Source organism: Sinocyclocheilus rhinocerous, unplaced genomic scaffold (genome assembly GCF_001515625.1).
Source record: "Sinocyclocheilus rhinocerous isolate Xijiao unplaced genomic scaffold, SAMN03320098_v1.1 scaffold415, whole genome shotgun sequence".
NCBI lineage: Eukaryota > Metazoa > Chordata > Actinopteri > Cypriniformes > Cyprinidae > Sinocyclocheilus > Sinocyclocheilus rhinocerous.
The window spans coordinates 130,043-153,907 of record NW_015646373.1 but is presented as its reverse complement, the minus strand read 5'-3'; positions in this window follow the sequence as shown (position 1 = coordinate 153,907).

The window sequence follows — 23,865 nt, the reverse complement described above, 5'->3', positions numbered from 1 at the left end:
GAGTATTTCGGGACCTGTCGGGGTCGGGTCGGGTAGCAGACCTCTAATTTATATTCATAAAATTTATATTATATATAAATATATTTAATATATAAACATTATATATTTTTCTTAAATATATACATGCATGTGTGTGTATTTATATATACATAATAAATATACACAGTACACACACATATACTATGTAAACAAAAACTTTTATTTTGGATACGATTAATAGCGATTAATCGTTGCCCAGTACTAATACATATATACAAAGTACACACACATACCTGTATATTATGTAAACACAAACTTTTATTTTGAATGCAATTAATCATGATTAATGGATTTGACAGCCCTAGTTTGAATGTTTTATTTTAAACTAACTACTACTAACTACAGTACTTGACACCGTTCACAGAACATTCAAAAGTGCCATTCCCATAATGTTTGCAAAATGATAAAGTGGACAGCTTCCTAAATGTTTTGCATGTTTAGAGAACATTCAGAGAGAGAGAGAGAGAGAACATTTTCATGTTCAACTTAATGTGAACGGTAGAAAAACGTTCTTAAAACATATTTTAGTTATTTGGGATGTGTGTCAACAAATTCAGTACAGTTCCTGCATAAACATCTGAATATGTATGTGAACCAAATCTGAACTCACTATAGTGTCATATTTATTTGGATTACATCTTTGACACAATTAATTTCTAGGTATACATAGCCTGGGGATGTTCGCATGAATTACAGCGTGCTGAAAACCATAACAAAGAATTGTGCTACACACAGTGCTCACATTCAGCCTGTGAATTTGGTGGAAATCTCAGGACGCTCATCTTCCCCGCAGTTCAGTCCTGTACCACCTCTTTGTGACACCGGCCCCAAAGTTGTTTTCTCATTGCTAATCTCGTAGGCAAGTATAACTTGATTAGACTTCAAAAATCCAAGGGTAAAACTATTGATTGGCTCCAGATGGAATTAATCTAGAGCGCAATTATGTGGAGGTCCCTTCTCAAAGCATTTGTTTTACTCCATAGCCTCCGAATCAGCAGACCCCATTTTGCAGATGCTCACCGAGCAATGGGAGAAAAGAAAACTCAATCCAATTATACAGATAAATAAGACTAATCATGCAACCCAAAAATTTGAATATGAGGTTTATGGGTGGGTCGATAAGCATTATCGTTTCACCCCTGCTGAAATTTACAGCATAATTTCAGATAACGCCGGAAGAGAAAGGATACAAATTGCACCGATAAATAGTTCAACTTTAGACATTAACATATGGATTGTAAGGGACCCTGATAAGGGGGAGACATTTTATTAGAGGTGAGAAACATCCCATTAAAAGGCTTCTCTAGGTGAACCATTTCCATAATTCATGCACTAGAGCGGCATCAGAAAGGTATGGCTTCCTTTGTGGAACGGGGAAATTGACTTTCAAAGGCCATTTCAATGAGGATTATTCTAATACAGGTGACTGCATGACCGATGAAATTATTTCACCAAATATGAGATTTGTTTTCCACATCATCAAATTCGTTTTCACTCTGCTGTAATTTAGTAATGTTTCATTAGCCAAAAGAAAATACAGTTTCCACAAAAATATCATGTAGCAAAACTTTTTTTCAACAATGGTAATAATAACAAATGCTTCTTGAGCACCAAATTAGCATTTTGGAATGATTTTTGAAGGATTATGTGACACTGAAGCCTGGAGTAACGGCTGCAGAAAATTTAGCTTTGCCATCACAAGAATAAATTCTGCACAATTGTTTTCTAATAAGAAATGTTTCTTTTCCATCACAGGAATTCATTAATTTAAAATATATATATATATATATATATTCAAATAGATATTTCACAATATTATTGTTTTTTTACTGTATTTTTCCATTAAATTCTTGCAGCATGAACATATAATACTTCTTTAAAAATACAAAAAGAATCTTACCAACGCTGTCAGATTACCTCATGTCTCATTCACAAGTAAGAAAACATATTATAAAGCATATTACAATAATAATGCCTTCCATTCTCGCTCGGTCTGCAATAGCGTAATGGAATGCACTGATGACGCATCATATCTGCGCGAATAGGGTGTGCGGAGGTATGCAAATACATGTGTTGACAGGCAGCCTATCGTAGCCCTCGGACCGAGGAATATGATTGGACGAACATTTTATGGTCCTATGCCTTCCACAGACGATATAATTACATATAAATACATTTAGACCACTTAACTTAGTGATTGTTATCGGGATGTGAAGAGACTTTCAACCAGCATATCAAAAAATGTTTTTGAACCAAATCACCTACCCTGCCTTTAAAGAAGCTCCTCGCAAAAACATTAGGGTTAGCATACAACAGCAACATACACAGATTCATTCCTTTCTGACATTTTCCTGAACCATTTTCATTGAATAACAAAGATGACTAAATTGTTTCTATAATTCGTGTGGCAATGTCATTTTAAATATGGTTAGCTCTGGTACAGATTTGATCAATATTACTTAGATTAAACTTCAATTTCCATACTTCCTCTGATGACAACTGTAACTGCTTTAAAATCACATCCTTGTACCCTGCACAAGGAAGTAATTATGAATATGCGGCAGAGAAATATGACAACATGACTGCACAATCACCACACGCTGCTTTAATTGTGTACCAATGAGCTATTGCCTGGAGCCAAACTGAATCAGCAGATGAATTAATAAGGGCATTTAGACCCCAATTTCATTGGAAGCTTAACGATGCCGATCGATGAAGGTTGTGTATTTGAAGGACAAACACATGTTTTCGCTCTTCTTTGCCTAATGGCTGTGTGCTTCAATCATGCTCTTTAATCAAGTGAGACAGAACCGGTGTGGGCCAACTGCCAGAAATGGCCGTGTTTTCTGAGATACAGACCCAAGAGATGCTTCGGTAGCCGGTTGGCTGTAGTACAGATCTAGAATTAATTGAATCGCACCCATTAAAAGGCACAAAACACAAAACCGGTCTTAGAATGTCTTCGTCACCTCTAAAACCCCATCAAACTTCACCTTATCCACCTACACAATCTATTCTGTACAACTAGTCGGCATGACATTCCCGTTCCCCTTGACTGCTTCCTTCAAATCACCTGCAATCTGTACACATTCCTCTTGAAGACCCGCAGAGGAGCTTTTTACAGCTGCATGTCTCCATCCGTGATCAGGAATGAATGTGTTTTTCAATCGTGCAATCAATTTGAGACATGGTGGGTGTGAGGGAGGTCATTTGAATACTGGCTGTAGCCATATTCATTCAAGGGTATCGCCTTATGTTCTTCACGTGTAATATTGTCTTCATGTCCATCGGTGCTGTAATACTGAGCAGGCTCGTTCGAGCACATCGTAGGGTCACACGTAATTCACTGCATGCTGTCACTCTGGACACTCAACAAACATCTGACCCTCAATATTCACCAAATGAAAGAGTCCAGAGCTCTTACCTCCTCTGGACGTTTCTCCATCACTGAAAACTCCATCTCAGCAGGCAGCAGAACACAATCTCTCATGATTTCATGCGTAACTATGTGCCAGATTTCATCCGTAGTCCAGGTAACATCAACAAAGACCTTGATAAACACAATGGGCCTCCATGCAACACGAACATAATTCATTTCTGTGTAAATCATTCACACATCCATTGGTGTATTTATGTACATTATCAGAAAAAACAGTGTTGGTCATTGATGAAATCACGACAATCAGTCAAAACCAAGAAAATAAGAAAATTACAACCCAGGCTCATTGGAAAAATGTGCCTGTGGTGACATTTCTGTAAAATGATATTAGGTTGTTTCTTGCACAATTCACAACACTTTCAAAGCGAAATGTCCAGTGAGTGGCACTAAAAGCACATTCAGTTTTATCCGAAACAGATTAATGGGAATCTGGCAATGTTAATGTTGATTGTTGAATGTAATGCGGCAGTTCAGAAATGAAGGGTCTGGTGAGTGGCGCTAAAAAATTAATGCTCGATTATGTTTGAAAATAACGTATCACCTACACTAAACTCGACACTAAACCCAACTGATAGTGTGAACAAAAGCAAAAATACGTCTTTATTAATCAATAATCTGCCCCTGTAATCATAATTTCTGTGAAAATGATAGAAGTTGTTTGTGTTTTACTGCCTCTAGTGTTCCTTTCAGCTGGAAACTGCAGTGAATTATATGTAAGTTTTTGGAGTTTTGCAAAAATTTAAGTAGAGGCACCTCTACTTAAGTGAGCCCATGTATGCCCTCCAATAATGTTCCTGATGATGTCATCCAAATACTCTACAGATTTAGGGCAAAGAAGGCACTGCCAAGGTGCATATGATTTATTTAGTTCCATTTATTTAGTTATACTTAATTCCAAGGGATGTGCCATATCGCTCCATATTTGTAAAAATTATTTAGTTTTAATTGATTGGATATTTAATTGAACATGCTCATTTCCCCTATTTTTGCATTCAGATTTGTTATCTAATGCTCACTTAGAGTTAATCTTTAAAAGCACTAATAATAATTAGTAATAACCTATAATAATAACCTTGTTAAATGTAATTTATAAAAAATCTCGAAATTATTGTCCATTTTTCAGAATGTAGATTGTAATCTTGTGATGCCTAAATTCACTTGTAGAATTTAAAATTATTTTAGTGTTTTATTTTTTTATTTAAACAAAATATTCTACCCCTGTTGTGACCCTAAAGGTGCAATATTTGCAGATTTAATTCTGACAGTGTAGGAGTTGGTTAAGATTGTTTGATAGCAAAGTGTTTCTAGGACAAACAAAATATACTTGTCTAGGAACCAGCTTAACTAATTTTGGTCCAACAATATGTAATTCATGTTGTGCAGGCAGAGCACTCATAACCATAGCAGTTGTGTACTCTCTGTTGTAAGGTCAGGTCACTCTGTCTCATATACAGTAGAGAATATTGATATACTGCATGTTCATCTCTGCAATCTGCTAAAGCCTTCTCTGTGGTCATAGTGCCTTGAAATCCTGGAACATGACATTAATGTGTACCTTTTTGGTCATGGGCCTAAAGATTGACAAAAAGAAGAGAGGAAGAGGAGAAAATGTAAGAGAAAGTGCTTTGGAAAGAGTCAATTTAATTTATTCTCAATAGTCCCTTTGGCTGACAAAATGCTAAGATAAATGTGTCTGCTCTTGTTTTTGTGAACCCTCTGCATTAAAGGTTCAAATTATGCTGGGATCATAAGGACGGGAGGTAATGAAAAGATAAATCATTTGGAGTAAGTGGGAGGGATATTACATTTTTCATGAGGGGTACATTCAAAAACATGGCCCCCGTGCTCATACCTCACACACAGAACAGTCATGTTCTGCTGAATAATCACAATCTACAGAAATCACAATCTACAATCTACAGAAAATGCGAGAATGCAGCGCCTGTTCTGAATTAACTGGTTGAAATGTTTCTCACGTACGATTCTCTCATGGCTCTCGCAGTCAAAAAGAGTTTTTCTCACATCATCAGTGAAATTAATTGCATATATGATTAATCTATAAGCCATTATACAAATTAATCAAAACACTCTTACAAAACACTGTGAGTGGTGCAGTCTAAGGCCTTGTTTACACTGTACACAAATTTGATTTGTTTTTAAAATCTTTGGACGGACTGGCCTTGAAGAAATCAGATGCATCCTTATTTTTCTCCCCAGAAAGTATCAAATACATGAACATCGATTGCCATTGTCATAATTTTAGTGTTAGCACAATGCAAAGTATCTATCATTGTGGAAAGAGAAATTTCCGTTTTTCACAATATAAAGTTTTCTTTGCTTATGTCCATCATGACATTTAAGACAAGGGACTTAAGATAACAACAACATTTAACAAATAGGGGGCCTATTTGCTTCACTGAAATAGAAAAAATTGTCAAAATATAACCCTGATAAAATGTGAAATTTCCTTCATGGAACTAAAAAGGAGACGCTTAGTAGAATGTTCAAGCTGCTCTTTTCTATACAATGAAACTGAATGGTGACCATGAAAGTCAGGAAAGTTTTTAGTTGAACAACAGCTTAAAGCTGCAGTCTGTAACTTTTTTGGTTAAAAATGATCCAAAATCAATTTTTGACCAAGTACAATCAGTGTTCAAAACTATCTCCTTACTATCTCCTATCGCCCGATTCACAACGGTAAGCTTGTAATCATTTGAGTGGTACTGCTACGTTTCCGCTGGAAATTCAAGCTTGCCGCCATTCGTCTTTGCGTCATTACGTCACATCTGTATACATAAAGAAGGAGTCCTGGTAAGTAGGCTATAAAGTCTTACCAAGTTATCATATGGCTTCAGAAGACTTGGAATATAGCGCACGAGCCATATAGACTACTTTTATTTAACCTTTTCACTATTTTTTACCTTTATTGCAGGCCCCATCTTCATTATATGGAAAAGAGCATGGTGAAGATTCTTCAAAATCTCTCCTTTTGTGTTACACGACAAAAGCTATATGGGTTTGGAACAGTAAACAGTTTTGGATGAACTATCCCTTCATATACTCTATGGTTCATATTCTGGGACTTTAATGTATGAAGATCTTCTCTGAGCACAGAAGGTCGGGGCATGTCTCACCGTGACAGAGACCGCATACCAATGCTTCGTTCACTAAATATCTCATCTTTTCTCATCTTTAAGATAAGGGAGAACTGAGCGTAATTATGTGGTGCTGTCAGGCCTGAGAGGAATCCCAAGCAGAAGCCCCAAGTGCTGATTTAGAGCAGAAGGAAAGAGGAGAGATGTGACAGTGGCAGAGCTGAGAAAAGAGAGAGAAAGAGATAACATTCTCCAATCATTAAATCATCCCCCTCTGCTATCTGCACACGAGTGACACTCAGAGGGAAAAAATAAAGAGGTGCCAATGAAATATGAATGTGTTCCTTATTTTTGAGATTTACATTAATCTCCCTCTTTCTCTCTCCCTCTCATGGAAGGAGCTGTGAGGTTTAAAATATTTTTTTCTTGTTGTTGATGTTGAGTATTCATCTAATGAGATTTTTCAACACCCTTCATATGCTTCACCTTTTTTTTCTTGCTTTTAAACTCCTAAATCTCTTTAAAGCGCAGAGACGAGAAGAAAAGGTTGATGCAAGCAGCTGTACTGTAGAACGTCTCACGCCTGCACCTTTGGCATGCTTTCAAACAGAAATCTCAAGCACTGAACCCGATTCCCGCCGGGAGGCGGGGGAGAATCTAGGGAAGTCAGGTGAAGCTGTGTCGGATGCTGTCAGCCTGTTCTATATAAGAAAAGACAAATGTGTGCCCATAATTACACCCCTATATGAGCTCATGTCACTTTATGCTAGACCTTGAGCTCTGAACCTTTGTGTAAATACCAAGAGCGCTTCCAGACATCTGGAATATAATTATTCTCTATGGTCAGTTAGCAGAGTGACTCATAACTGAAGGATGATTTTTAGATTTGTTTAAGGTAAGTTTTAGGAGTAACAACTGCATTTGAATGTAATAGTGAATCCACTAAATTATTTTCCCATGTCTTTAGGGAATACAGCCAATCTTGAATTTAATTGACAGTGATTACTCACCGTTTAGACGACTGCAAACAAGAAATATATTGTAGTAAGCAATATTTACTAACAAGCCAGTAGACACATATTATCATCCATGAATCCTTTGTGGAGAAGAAAATGAGCTCAGTGAAAAAAATGTCCAAGATCCCTTGTGAAAAAGAAGTGTCTTCAATTGTATTTAATGTGTACTTCAAATCAAAGAAGTATATGAAAAAAAACTGTACTTGCAGATAATATGTTAATGATTTTTTTTTTTAAATACATTTTTAAATCATTAGGTTTTAATAATATTTTGTTGTGCTTTAAAGAAGTAAACTTACTTTGATGCGTTTTTTAACAAACTAACGCCCATTTAAAGTACTTAAAAGGGGGGGAGAATCTAGGGAAGTCAGGTGAAGCTGTGTCGGATGCTGTCAGCCTGTTCTATATAAGAAAAGACAAATGTGTGCCCATAATTACACCCCTATATGAGCTCATGTCACTTTATGCTAGACCTTGAGCTCTGAACCTTTGTGTAAATACCAAGAGCGCTTCCAGACATCTGGAATATAATTATTCTCTATGGTCAGTTAGCAGAGTGACTCATAACTGAAGGATGATTTTTAGATTTGTTTAAGGTAAGTTTTAGGAGTAACAACTGCATTTGAATGTAATAGTGAATCCACTAAATTATTTTCCCATGTCTTTAGGGAATACAGCCAATCTTGAATTTAATTGACAGTGATTACTCACCGTTTAGACGACTGCAAACAAGAAATATATTGTAGTAAGCAATATTTACTAACAAGCCAGTAGACACATATTATCATCCATGAATCCTTTGTGGAGAAGAAAATGAGCTCAGTGAAAAAAATGTCCAAGATCCCTTGTGAAAAAGAAGTGTCTTCAATTGTATTTAATGTGTACTTCTAATCAAAGAAGTATATGAAAAAAAACTGTACTTGCAGATAATATGTTAATGATTTTTTTTTTAAAATACATTTTTAAATCATTAGGTTTTAATAATATTTTGTTGTGCTTTAAAGAAGTAAACTTACTTTGATGCGTTTTTTAACAAACTAACGCCCATTTAAAGTACTTAAAAGGTGATTTTTAATATATTCAATGTTACATGTAAAGTTACTGTTTAAACTATACAAAACTGCAATTTCATAACTACAAATGTCTTATTAGTACAATATATTTAACGCATAACAAGTTTAAATAGAAATGACATTAAAGTATATTTTAGATTACCATACATGCTTGTCAGTATTCGGCAGTGCACTTTAACCAAATTTCAAAGACAAAAACAAGTAATTAATAGATTACATATAAAGATGTACTTAAGTCCTACTTTCAGTGGTTAAAAAAAGAATTAAGTTCAACTAAATGCATTTAATATATTTAAACTAAAATTAATTTTCATCCAGTTAAGTGTCTGAAAACATTGCAATTATTTCACACTTAAGTGTTCTTTTAAAATATAATACTTCTGTAATAAATACTCTTTTAAAAGTACAGGCCTACTAAAGTGCATTTCTATTTCACAAGAGATGGCAGACAAAAAAGTATATAAAAACTGTTAGTCTAATTTAAAAACATCTCGTCAAATAGATGCATTTACCTAATATTAGCTGTATTTTATGCTACTGTGCTAGAACTGTGCTCTTAGCTTAGCAATATGCTAACATCAAATTTTATTTAAATAAATTGCAAGTCAATTCTCCTGGACAGAGCTGCTTGCTGTGTGGATTTGCTGTCTATATCGAGATTTCAGATCATTCACTTATAAGGTTCCTTGACTGCTAGCATGCTAAGTAGGCAGCTGTAGTGAGGAAGCTCACTATGTTTTGTAACAGAGTTTGTATGTACCGAATGGGATTAAGAAATCAATGTCTCAATTTGTGCATCCTGAATTAGTTTTTATATGCTCATATTTAAACACAATAAACCTGTAATGGCACCCAATCACTTCTGAATTCCTATCTGATATATATCATAAACCTGATTCTAGAGCTGACAGACTGAGTGATCAGTTCAGCTTGGCTGACTGTCACCTTTTTTGTTTTTGAGGAATAGATGAGAACAGTTGCCATCCTTTTTCTTTCTCTCTGATGTCTGATGGAGGCACTTGATGCGACTGGAACCACAAGCACTCAGCATACATGAAGAGAAAAAACACAGATGTGGTAAAACTTCAAAACAAGGCACATCTGTAGTTTCTCACTGCCTCTGCTAAATGGCATTCAACAAAGTAAAGCTTAATCGGTTTTATGATAAAAGGCCACTTCTGTATCACAAGCAAATTAGATTTAAATTTTCAGGCAATAGCAAAGATAAAGGAATTGTTCACTTAAAATGAAAATCCTTTCATCAATTATTCACCTCATGTTGTTTCAAACTCATATAACTTTCTTTCCTTCATAAGGTGATGCTTAAGGTTAGACGAAGTTCTGACTAAGTCCAGACAAAATCCAGACATAGAAGTTATGAAGTTCAGACCAACTCTAAGCAATAAACTACTAAAATTATTCAATAAACCCTGCTCATCTTTCTCATTACTTAAATCCTGCTATCTGCTATTTCACAACTTCATCTGTCACCCTCTCAGTCTGATAGAAGACTGCGAGGGTGTTAAGTTCTGTTAACTAGTTTTGGGAATCAGACAAAACTCTTCTGGCTGGTTTTGGATACTAGACAAAACGGATAACTTCTAACGGGATCTGGAAAATAAACTGGATCCAGTAACATTTTTAGTGTAGTCAGTGGAAAATAAATATATATAATGAAACTAAATTAGAACTGGCGCTGTCAAGCTAAAAATGACACAAATGTACCACCAAAGTATCATAAAGTGATTCATATGACTCATGCATTATATTTGAATTCTTTGGAAGCCATATTATATATGGCTATATACGAAGAAGACACTGAAATTTAAGCCATTATTCACTAAAAATCAATTCTAGCTCTCCATGGTGCAAATACGGGAGCTCATGAGATAAGTTAATGTCAAGTTTGTTCAAATTGTTCTTTTGAGTTGGATCATTTCAAAGAATGATTTGATGTCTCAGCACTGGAACTGTACCAGATCAGTTAAAACATGCAACAGTCACACTTCAACTGAAAAATGTGAATCTAGATCCATCTATGTTGTCTAATTTTAGACCTATCTCAAATCTGCCTTTTATTGCAAACATTTAGAAAAAGTGGCCTCTACACAATTACATGACTTTTTGAGTACTAATTCTATTCTCAATACATTTCAGTCAGGCTTTAGAGTCCAGCACAGTACCGAAACAGCTCTTCTTAAAGTCCTAAATGACATCTATCTATCGGTCGATTCTGGCGATTCCGTGGTTCTCGTACTTCTCGATCTAACAGCAGCGTTTGATACTATTAATCACACTGTAACACTGCAGGAAAATGTTCTAAAATGGATTATATCTTAATTGACTAATCGATCTTTCCAGGTTAATATTGCTAATTTCACCTCTTCTACTGCGCACCTCGCTTGCGGAGTTCCGCAGGGATCCATTTTAGCTCCAATCGTATTCTCTTTATATATGCTCCCATTATGTGATATCCTTGAGAAACATGGGAGAAACATATCCTTTCACTGCTATGCCGATGACACCCAAATCTACATGCCGATCAAAAAAGGAAATGCAAAGGCTCTAGAGTCTAGACACTTTGACAGCCTGTCTTCAAGATCTTACAAAGTGGATGTCCTTAAATATTCTTCATCTCAATGAATCCAAGATGGAAATCATTTTATTTGGGTCAGTATCTGTTACGGCAATCCTTAAAACAAAACTAAAACAGTTCAAACTGAATATGAGATCGTATGTCAAAAACCTGGGCATCCGAATTGACAATGAGCTTAAAATGGATAAACAAATTAATTATGTGGTTCGGTCTAGCTTCTTTCATCTATGTCAAATCGCAAAAGTTAAGCCGTTTTTAAATTTTTCAGATACAGAATATCATTCATGCGTTGATATCTTCCCGCCTAGACTATTGCAATTCGCTCTACCACGGCGTTAATAAGTCAACTCTGGCTTGGCTGCAGCTAGTGCAGAATGCTGCTGCTAGACTCTTGACCCGGACACGAAAATATGAACATATTACTCCCATTCTTGTCTCGTTGAATTGGCTACCTGTAAAATACAAAATTGAGTTCAAAATTCTGGTCATGGTATTCAAGTCCATCAATAATCTCGCTCTATCTTATCTTGCAGACCTCCTTGTAAGTCACGTTTCTAGATCACTTAGATCCAGTGATCTTGCACTCTTAAGATAATATTGTCAAAAAAAAACACTAAATAGTGACTAAACACGACCCCTTTTAATACATGTTAACCAGGAGTCACTCTCATTTATAATCGCGGCATCGTCTGATAAAATCAGCATGCATCTACACTAAAGAGCGGCTATGCGGTTGTTTTGGCTATATTACTTTTTTGTCTCATGCAACAAACTAAAAAAAACAACAAACAAAAAAGTGCATGTGATATTAACAGACGAACTACGTTCATATTTATAATTCCAAACAATCAGTAAGCGACAGGTGCTAGGAAACGCTGTTTTGTACTCATTTATTGACGAGTCGGCTGCGGTGCTTCTCTGCCGCTCACTGCACAGAACAGACGCTGAGAGAGGTGACACTTCTCCGGGAAAGTAAGACCTCACTTTCGCGGGAAATCTTCCAACTGAACCATAGCTAAGGTTTATCCCAAAAAGTCGCTAGGTTTGTTAGTATGAATATTCTATGGAAAAAAGCCGCTAAAAGGGTCTGAAAGTTGATAAATCTAGTGCTAAAGTCGCACTTGTGTGTGTGTGAGACGTGGGAGCTGATGGCAGGGGGCGGTGGATATTTGTGGCGGTCAATGTGGATATTGTGGATGAGTTCTTCTGTGTCATCACGTTCTATTAGTTCTACAGCTTCAGTTTTGGAACTTTCACGCTTAGTAACACATACAGCTGTTCCCTCACCACAGTGCAACAGTGAAAAGGAACCCCTTTCAAACAGTGTCGTGTTCCGAACGTTGTTTAAGCGACATACACTGGTATTGCGGAATTTAAAAAATTCATATCATAACAAAAATAAACACCGGTATTCGGTATGAACCGGTATACCGCCCAGCACTACACAAGGGTCCTAATCTGTGGAATAAGTTGCCGCTAGTTATTAGAACAGCACAGACTCTGGCTATTTTTAAATCCAAGTTAAAAATTCACTTATTCTCTATGGCATTTTAAAAATGGTTGTTGGTTTATGATTGTATTAGTTTTAACATTAATTATTTTTATCATCTTGATGTAGTGTCTTCTCTGTTTACCTTGTAAAGCACTTTGGTCAACTTAGTTGTATTTATACAGTGCTGTATAAATAAATACATGAAAATGAAATGCAGTTCACAAAGGCAGTCTGAATGATTTATTTACAAATCGGACAGACTTGGTTCTTGAGTTTAACTAACTTTAAACAGTCCACTAGAACTAATATATGGTTTATGGAAGACTTTAATATTGCTTTGGTGATTTAGACCACTTTAATGATAATTTTATGGTACGTTTGCCTCATTTTAAAGCTTGAAAACCCCATTCATTGTAATTGCACAGAAAATTGTGACCAAAACATTATTAAAACTTTCTTGCTTGCTTTATTTCAAAGAAGAAAGAAAGTGATGGAGGTTTGAAATTACATGTGGGTGAATAAGTTTCAGATGAACCATCCCTTTAAAAGAAATGGTAAACATTATAATAAAAATGGACAGAGTGAACTTTTAAAAAGGTTTCATCTAAACTGTTAAAATAAGTATGAGAAATTAAGGATTTACCCAATTAGACAACAAGATATAGATTGCACTGCCAGAACATAATACACATTATTTTCAGGAACAAAAACCCCACTTGAAAATCTGATGTCTCTTATGCCGGGTTCAGACTACACAATATTTTTGTCGGTCACGATAGTCACTGTGTCAGATTACACGATTTTGACTTCTAAAATCTTGTCGTGTCATGGACAAGAAACATGTCAGACTACACGTTGCTTCCCGAGCATTCATCGCGTGCCGTCTTTAACGACGCGCGTGATGTCATCAAGAAGGCGGAACTAACGACTGACTTCCGAAAACAAGAGTGTAAACATTGCTGAAGCGCTTCCGCTATAGTTCGCAAGCATTTTTCTTTCTTTGTTCTGTCATGGTAGTCCCTTGATGACACATCATACAGGCAGGAGAACTTTTGCCACAGCTCCACGAACCTTTCCTCCATCTCATAATTCCACCTAGCAGCACCATCATCTCTCTTCCGTTGATCGCAGACGCGGAATCGTCCACTATGACACACTACACGTGCTGAAACGATGGAATCTTGCGTCCCGACGCCCATTGTCGTTTACGAATCCCCACGACACCCTACGTCAAGCAAATCGTGGCAAAATCGGGCTAAAATCGTGTAGTCTGAACCGGGCATTAGGTTCATCTCAAAAGCACAAGCTCCACTTTTATTGTGCCATCCTCTGGGTGAGCTAAAGAGGAAAAGCAGGAAAAATTGATCCAGAATACAGCCTAAGGAAATTGTCTCATCTCTCTGATACTCCTTTACTTTCTCTCTCTCTCTCTTACTATTTTTCTTTCATTCTCTTTTTCTCTCATTATGCAGTCTGAGCTACAGGGCTCTATAATCCTTGAAGGTTTAGCAGAGCAGTCATGTGATTGGTTAGACATTACATCAGGATGATGTAATACTCTGAGGACTGGCTAGTGTGTCAGACACAGTGAGAAAAGGAGAGAGAGCGAGGGCTTTGCTGAGGAGGGGAGTGCAGCAGCCTGCAGCACACTGAAAGAGAGAGGGCGAGAGAATGTAATCCCAAACCACACGACAGCGCTTTAGAGAATCGAGGGGAGAGCATAACTCTTTTTCGTGAGCCCTGACTGAATGGCGGCGATAAGCAGAAGCACTCGCTGCAGAAGCCGGCTGGTGCCAAACACTCTTTCTGTTTATGCAGTCATTATATGTATGCGTGTGTATGTGCTCACATGTTTGGGCTTTGTGAGGTAATGGATGGAGAAAGACTGATATGATATAAAGAATGAAGTCACATGTTGTTTACATGGTGATTCCTAAAAAAGTGTTTCTCAACTGGTTTTGCTTCAGGACCCACATTTTATACTGTGGTCTAAAGTAGTACTAAAATGATTTCATGTCCACAAAAACAGTTCCTCCAAAAATGAAATATTTACTCATCCTCCTGTCATCCTGAAACGGTAATTTGCTATTTTTTACAGTTATTTTTGTGCTTAAAAATTGTTAGCAACTCCTTTCATGCAATGAGGGTTCTCACATGTTTGGGCTTTGTGAGGTAATGGATGGAGAAAGACTGATATGATATAAAGAATGAAGTCACATGTTGTTTACATGGTGATTCCTAAAAAAGTGTTTCTCAACTGGTTTTGCTTCAGGACCCACATTTTATACTGTGGTCTAAAGTAGTACTAAAATGATTTCATGTCCACAAAAACAGTTCCTCCAAAAATGAAATATTTACTCATCCTCCTGTCATCCTGAAACGGTAATTTGCTATTTTTTACAGTTATTTTTGTGCTTAAAAATTGTTAGCAACTCCTTTCATGCAATGAGGGTTCACTGTTATCATTGTCAAGCACTTTCATTTTAAGGTCCAGTTCTCACTATTAACTAACTTTAAACTATGTCTGTTGCCTTAATAAACTCCTACTGCTTATTAACAGTTAGTAAGGTAGATATTGAGTAGGATTAAGGTTGTAGAATATGGTCATGCAGAATATGTGCTTTATATGTACTAATAAACAGCCTATATTCTAGTAATATGCATGCTAATAAGCAACTTAATAGTGAGAATTGGTCCCTATACTAAAGTGTTACCAAGAACAGTATAAAAAGGAACTATTCTTCAAACCTTAACATTATTAATAATTAAATTATATTTAAATATTAATATTGTTCATAATTAAAATATCAATAAAAATAAATTAAAATATTCAACAAGGATACACTGATCAAAATTGAAAATTGAATTGATCAAAAGTGACAGTGAAGGCATTTATAATGTTTACATTTACATTTTACATTTAGCAGATGGTTTTATCCACAGCCACATACAAATAAGGGGGAAAAAAGTTACAAAAGGTAAAACTTTTCTATCAAAGAATCCTGAAAATGCATCATGTTAAGCAGCAAAAACTTTTTTTTGATAATAATAATAAGAACCATTATTAACGATTGAGCACCAATAATAATAATTTTGCACCAAATCAGCATATTAGAATGATTTCTGAAGGATCATCTAACACTGAAGTAATGGCTCATGAAAATTCAACTTGGGCGTCACAGGAATTAATTATATTTTATATTTATTTATAATTATATGTTATATATTTTATATTTTAATATATTCAAATATAAATATTTTACAATATTATTGTAAGTGGCCGATTTGCGAGGAAAATATATAGGCCTACATGTATGTGTGTGTGTGTGCGTGCATTTGATTGCATGGAAGTTATGCACATTTCTATAGGCCTATATGAATATATCCTATATACGTACTTTTATATAAACATTTCACATATACATGTGTGTATGTGTGTGTGTGTATATATATATATATATATATATGGAAATATTAAGAAATATTCTTAACCATTTTACCAAATGACAATTGAATTTGCACCAAAATAACTGTACATACAGCCTTTGACGTCAACATTAAAAAAAAAATCCTCTCATTTAAACACTGAGGCTATTTATTTTGCTATACTAATTATATGGTTGAGCTAATTGCATGGTTAGTTGCATTTTATTTTTCTACATTTAGACCTGCCATCCATTTTTAGGTCATGATTCACCAGTTGAGAACCACTGAGTTAATACACCCTGACATAATTCATTATATGAGCCATGATGATCTATGAAAATCACATTCACAGCTGCACTGCATTTGTAAATGCTTACAACCACATCAGCTGTCGAGATCATCAGAAAAAAAGGCTAAAAACCTTGTCATGATCATTTTAAGACTTCAAATGTTTTAAATGTTTAAAAAAAAAAAGATAAAAGGTTTGTTAGTAGGTGTCAGAACTGACAACCATAAAAAAATGACATGAAAGTTACATCAATACTAATTGGACCCCAGACTGATTGTAATTGTGCTACATTAAAATATGCAAAGCTGTTGTTAACTCTCAAACCAATATTAGTCCTCGGGGTGCAATTGTTGAATGAAATATCACTTAAAACCTCAGATCTGTCCTATTTTCCTAATGAATTACTTCTGAAATATTCAAAGAAGACATAGCCACAGGTTCTCTGTTTTTGGCACACAAAACCAGGAGGCCCAAGAGCATTTACTGTTGATGATGATGGCAGGACATGTGCATAAACTGAGACTGTCTAGAGAAAAACACCTTAAGGCTGCATTACAGATAACAGAAAGTGGCATTACTCTATAAAATAATCTAGCAAGATGTGCATTCACAAAACCGCTCTATTAAAGTCTACAGAGTTAAATGAGGACAAAAGACTGCTGGAAATGCTGCATTTGAAGAACAGTTTGTTCATTTTAAAGGTTATTAATCGAGTAAGCACTGTACAAATGCTGCAAATGAGCTAATACACGTTCGACACAATGTTCATCTTAATATAACGCTGTGTGCAGCCGTATTTCACTACTCACTGATTTGAATAATGTTATGTGATTTGATAGTGATTCATTTTTTTGCTGAAAAACTCATTTGCTCTGTGCATCTTTTGAGGGACAATCACTGATGGATATCAAGTAGCGAATGTTCATATGATGTTCATTTATCAGGGACAGCTTGCTGAAGTGTAAAAGCTATTTGCAGTCTTGTGTTGCTTCCTCCTCAGGCTGTTATAGAATGGAGTTCTCATGTGGCCCGGGCCGAGAGTGACAGCCCAAGTCTGACGGAACAAAAAAGTACCGAAATGACAACTTGATAAAAGCGAAATGACTTTCCGTCTGTGTTTTGCCGAGAGCAAGGTAAAAGGCACGGGGTGGCTGGGTGCAGGGAGCATGAATAAAAGAGTGATGGGCGGTGGAGAGATCTGTCAGCTGAAGAGTGTGAAGTCTGCACGCTGATGCCTGTGTTTGTCTGGTTCAGGGTTACGATGGCGTTGCGGACCGAATTCGGCGAGTGAGTGCATGTGTATGAGACTTGGGGGGTCAGCAGGTTCAGAAAGGCTGAGTGGTTCTGTTGCTCAGCTGTGTTTTTCTTCCCTTCGGTTGCAGCTGCTTCACCTCATCAAGGCAAAAAATAGCTGCAGTAAATGGATCACTTATGAAACGCTACTGTGTTTCAACAACAATGTCCATTATGGCACAAAAATCAGCCACAGAATCTCTGTAACAGCCTGTATATATTGTTAATGTTTTTTGAAATATATTTAGCATTATGTTCCTGTTTAAGCTGGTCTCATCTGGTTTAAAATGGTCAGAAAAGCCTGGCCAAACTGGTTTAGCTGGTCTCCCAATTTGACTGTGTTGGAGTTCTGCTAGTTTAGCAGGTCAGAAAGACTGTTTCCAGTCTGACCAGCTGAAAATGCCCCCAAAAGACCAACAAACCATCTTATGCTGGTTTAAAGGGATGACAAGTCATCATTTACTCAACTTACAAACATGACAATATTTCTTCTGCGCAACACAAAAGAGGATATATTTATGTGAAATGTCTAGTGTTTTTTGTCCATACAGTGAAAGTCCAGTTATCAAAACTGTTTGGTTAACAACTGATGTTAATGTCTCGCAGAAGAAAGAAAGTCATACAGGTTTTGCCAATAAATGACAGAATTAAACACATTTTTGGGTGAACTACCCCTTTAAGATGTAAAAGATGTTAAAGATTTTTGCAGGAATTCAGGATATAATACACACAATGACCAGTTGATTGTACATTATTTAATTTATGGATATGTAAGTATTGATTTTAAAATATGTTGCTTTACACTCTACAATAAGGTCCCATTAGTTACATTAGTTAATGCATTAACTAAAATGAAAAAATAATTTTTTTACAGTTATTAATCTGTAAACAGTTATTATTATTTTTATAAAGTATGTTAGTTAGTAAAAATACAACTGTTATTTTTTTTTTTCAGGTTAGCTCAGGTCCATTACATTTTGCTAACATATACAACTTTATTTTAGTAATGCAATATAAATTAAAATAACAATAACTATAGGATTAATAAATGCTTTAGAGTTTTTTTTCTTCTTTCATGGTTAGTTCATGTTAACTTATGTGGTTAATTAATGTTAAATAATGGAACCTTAATGTAATGCGCTACCAATATTCATAATGTTGGAAGAAAGTAACTGTGGAGTGACATATTCCACAACCCTAATATAATCATACTCTTTTGGGCCAAATTTTCATTTAAAACCTAATTATCTTCTTTTTATGAATCATTTTGCTTGAAGATGTACTTTTACTATGTTTCTTTACAATTAATACCATTTTGATTGTTTAAATGCAACGACATTTAAAAATTTTTTAGCATGGCTTAAGTGCACAAATAATCTGTTAGATTACCATTCTGATCTACTTGTTCTGATCTCAGATAAATACATACTGTAATTCAGACATTCCGTTCTGTTATTTGAATATTAGACAGTGCATGATAAGCAGTGGGGAGATATGGGAGCAGTGTGCTCTTCACCTTTGCTTATCTGACGCACAGTTGGATTCAGCAGTTTTTGACTGATCTCTCTCCATCACTGAGGGCTGGAAGAGCTAATCTGGCATGTACGCATATGCAAATATGAACTGTAACTGTCTGGGTGCTGCTTAATTCCCTATTATTCTACAGACAGAAGTTCAATCAAGTTGACTTTGAAATGGTGATTAAGCAGGATTTCTGGGTGTGTGGACAGAAACGCTGTGGCCTGACTCTCTCTTGCTCTCTCTCAGCTGCCAGAGGCGTCAACCAGCACCGATCCAGGTAATTAATTCTCTGACAAGCATCACTGATTTGCTAAATCAGTGAGAATGGCATACGCTGATCAAAAGAGAAACAAGAGGAGAGATGTTTGAACACATGGACTCAGAGATGTCAGTCACTGGGCCCTCACAACTGGCCCTGAGTCGCAGCAGCAGATTCAAGGACGTGAGTGGAATATACATTCAAATCAAACGTAGACGACATACGCCGACTGATACACATAGCAGAGCACGCAATGCCTCAAAGACATGTTCAAACATACATGCACGCATTCACATAGATTACATTGATTCCAGGACATTTCTAATTCATGTGCAGATAGATATTAATTCATGGGCACAAACTGAGTTTGTTAAAATGATAACATGCATTACAAATGTGCTTCCTCTATAGAATGAGTGGGGAAAAAAACAATTTGACAAATAAACAAAGATAATTTACAGTTGAAGCTCAAGTCCTCAGCTAAGGTCCGCAGTTTATATGATTGTAAAGTGGAAAGATAAATCATGGTAATGTACTGATGATAGATTTTTTTTCCCTAAAGAAAATTTTTCTCAATGTAGATCATAAATGATTTCTGTTAAAAGTCAGTGGCCCAAAAATTATTTGGACACTTAAGGTACACTTAATAATGTATGAATGCCACTGCATTATTTAACAAAATATTAAACCAAGTGGTATTTAAAGATAGGAAGAACAGGGGTTGATGAAATAAGAGTGCACACAATAAATAAAAAGAATGTTAGAAATGTCAAATTGAAATGTACTCTTTAAAATGTTAAAAGTTTAAATTGAATTTAAAAAGTCATGTGGTGTAATGATTAAGTTTATTAAATTTTTTTAAATAAAAAAAATCAATGCTTTTCTGCATCAAAGATGCATTAAGTTGATCAAAAGTGAAAGTAAAAACATTTTATAATTTTATTTCAAATATATGCTGTTGAATATGCTTGGATTTTCTATTTATCAAAGAATCCTAAAAAAAAAAAAAAGTATCTGTCATGCGTGCCTACTGTGCTGGAGTGAGGAGACGTAGAAGATTCCAATAATCATCTAACTTTAGTGAACTGAATACCAGGAAAGCACACGTAGAACTGGGGTGAGAACTACGGGGGCAAAACTGGTCCAAAAGTCTGACATTACTCCCCCCTTCCGGAAGGCGCGTCCCATGGCGGAACATGTAGCTCGGGGAGCCAGGACTTGGCTCTCGGCCCGGCCTCCACGGATGGACCCCTACTACCCCCCCCAAAAATAAATATTTTGGGAGAATATCGTCTTTAGAGGCCCTCCGTAGGCCAAACTCGGGAACTGTGGCCCTCCCTGGGCTTGACTTGTGGACTAGAGACCTCCTTGGGCTGGACGTGGGAACTGGAGCCTTCCTTGGGCAGGACATGGGGACTGGAACCTTCTCTGGGCTAAATCGTGGACTGGAGCCCTCTCTGGGCTAAACTCAGGGACTGGAGCCCTCACTGGGCTAAACTCGGGGACTGGAGCCCTCACTGGGCTAGACTCGGAGACTCGGGGACTGGAGCTCTCTCTGGGCTAACTCGGGGACTGGAGCCCTCACTGGAGTGAGCTCTGGGGCTGGAGCCGACATTGGAGCGAGCTCTGGGGCTGGAGCCAACACTGGAGCGAGCTCTGGGGGGCGCTCTCGGGCGAGGAAGAGGGCCGTGAGCCATCCATTTCTCCTCTTCCTCCTTTTTTGGTTACGGGTGAATAGGGCGGCCGGCGGGCTTGACTTACGAACGGCCGGTGGGCTTGACTTTGGATGGAACGCCCTCACGGGAGTGAGCTGTGGGGCTGGAGCCGACATTGGAGCGAGCTCTGGGGCTGGAGCCAACACTGGAGCGAGCTCTGGGGGGCGCTCTCGGGCGAGGAAGAGGGCCGTGAGCCATCCATTTCTCCTCTTCCTCCTTTTTTGGTTACGGGTGAATAGGGCGGCCGGCGGGCTTGACTTACGAACGGCCGGTGGGCTTGACTTTGGATGGAACGAATGGGTGATGCCTCCACCTGGACCCTGCCAGTGGCATCCGTTGAGCGATCCCCTCATCCAGACCACCCCAGAAACAGTCCACAAGAGCCCACCGGTCGAGTGAAGTCTGCTTGGAGCAGGTGAGGAATTCCCTGATGTAAACTTCCAGGGGACGGCCGTCTTGATAGATAGAACATAACTGCTCCAGGGGATCCATTAAAAAAAATCAAAAGAAAACACTTTTAAACAAAACGAGAAAACAAAACGGGGAGAAGGGGCACCACTTACGGTCTTGGTCGGGTCTTCTGTCATGCGTGCCTACTGTGCTGGAGTGAGGAGACGCGGAGATGTAGGAGATTCCAATAATCATCTAACTTTATTGAACTAAATACCAGGAAAGCACAAGTAGCACTGGGGTGAGACGAACACAACGAGATAGCAACGAGTAGACCCGACAAAGGAAGACTGAACAAACAGGAACTTAAATACAAGGGATAATTACTTAACACAGGTGCAAGGAATCTAAATCAAACTAAACAAGAAAAGGAACATGACCAAATAAGGAAACACAGGAAGAAATAAGGCGGCGAAACGGGTCCAAAAGTCTGACAGTATCAAGATTTCCCAAATATTAATCAGGATAGCTGTGTTCAGCATTGATACAAACATTTTTTTCTTAAGCACCAAATCTTATATTTTGAAATGATTTCTGAAGGATCTGGAGTAATGATGTTGAATAAATTACATTTTAAAATACATCAAAATCAGTTCTTCTAAATTGTAATAATATTTCTCAACCCAACCCCAAACTTTTGAAAGGTAGTGTAAATCATCTTAATCATTAGTGTTTTTTATATAAATAATATATTTTTAAGGTAAAAAGTATTTTTACAAATATTAATTATTAGATATATTCTTATTATTTTTTGGGGGTAGTCACACCACATGAATCTTTATTACCTGAACCTTGCCTTGTCGTAAAAAGGACAAAGTATTTCAGGCACACAGTCAAGGTATATATAAAATGCTTTTTCTTTTTTTTATTGTTTTATTATTATTATTATTATTATTATTACAACTTATTGTTGAATAAATAAAGAGACAGGACAAAAACATGAGTTTCATGTAATTGACTCACAAGCACAATTTTTTTTTAAAACAAATCATTTCACAAAATGAAGTTTGAGGTTTTAAGTGATTTATAATTTATCACTATTAATACATTAAAGGGGGCATAACACACACAGTTTCACCGAATCTCATGTTAATCTTGAGTACCTATAGAGTAGTACTGCATCCTTCATATCTCCAAAAAGTCTTTAGTTTTATCATATTTATAAAAGAAATATACAGCTTTACAATTCTCTCCGGAAAAAGCTGAGCTCCTGGAGGCGTGCCGTGGGCGGAGCTAAAGAGTGACGAGCACTTGGGCGACGAATGCCAACAAAACAGAGATTTGATGCAGTTTCACTTACCGTCTGCAGTTCTGAATCATGACCGGGATCTTTTATAGCTGGGACCGCTCTATCTTTCAGTATCAAACGATGTGCAAATCCAGCGTCGAACTGGGCCTTGTTTATAAAACGTTCGTCAACAAACACACAAACATGCTCTTCCGGGAGAAATGCCCATATAAGGAGTTCCACCCTCGTCTACATCATGAAGAGCCACGATCGAAAAAAACTCTCCAAAACTTGTACGAACCCGGAAGTACGATTTTTGGCACAGAAATACTCCGTCATACGTCCCATCCCCCCACCCCCCAAGACAAACTTAGTGGAACATACTCATATAACCACTACAATCACTTTGGGACCAATTGGCTACAATTCATAACAACAATGCTATGAAAAAGTGAAGTCAGCTCTGAGAAAATGTCTAACATACTGTTTTAAGATAACACTTGGTTTGATATTTTGTATGCACTGCAATAAAATTCATACATTTTATGTGTAGCATAAGTGTCCAGATATTTTTTGCTGCCACTGTCTGTAACTTCAAGCAAAGGCATCACTAATTTCCCTTGAGTGTGCCAATCATTTGATGCAATGTGTGCTGAATTGAACACTATTGATCTTTAAATAAATGGATTGGATTGCAGTGTAACCATGGGCGTTGCTAGGCCATTTTTAGGGGGGCTACTCAGCCCCCCTAAAAATTTTGCGATCAGCTCCATAAACTGTACATGAATTCGTGATCGCCTCAGTCCCCTTTAAATTTCATATGAATACAGCGGCAGACTTCGGCTCCTCCCCGTCTTTCAGCGCGTTCTTCAATAAGCTGACCGCGGCGGCGCAGAGCGAGAAACAGAGGGCAAGGTGTGTGTTTATCGATAGA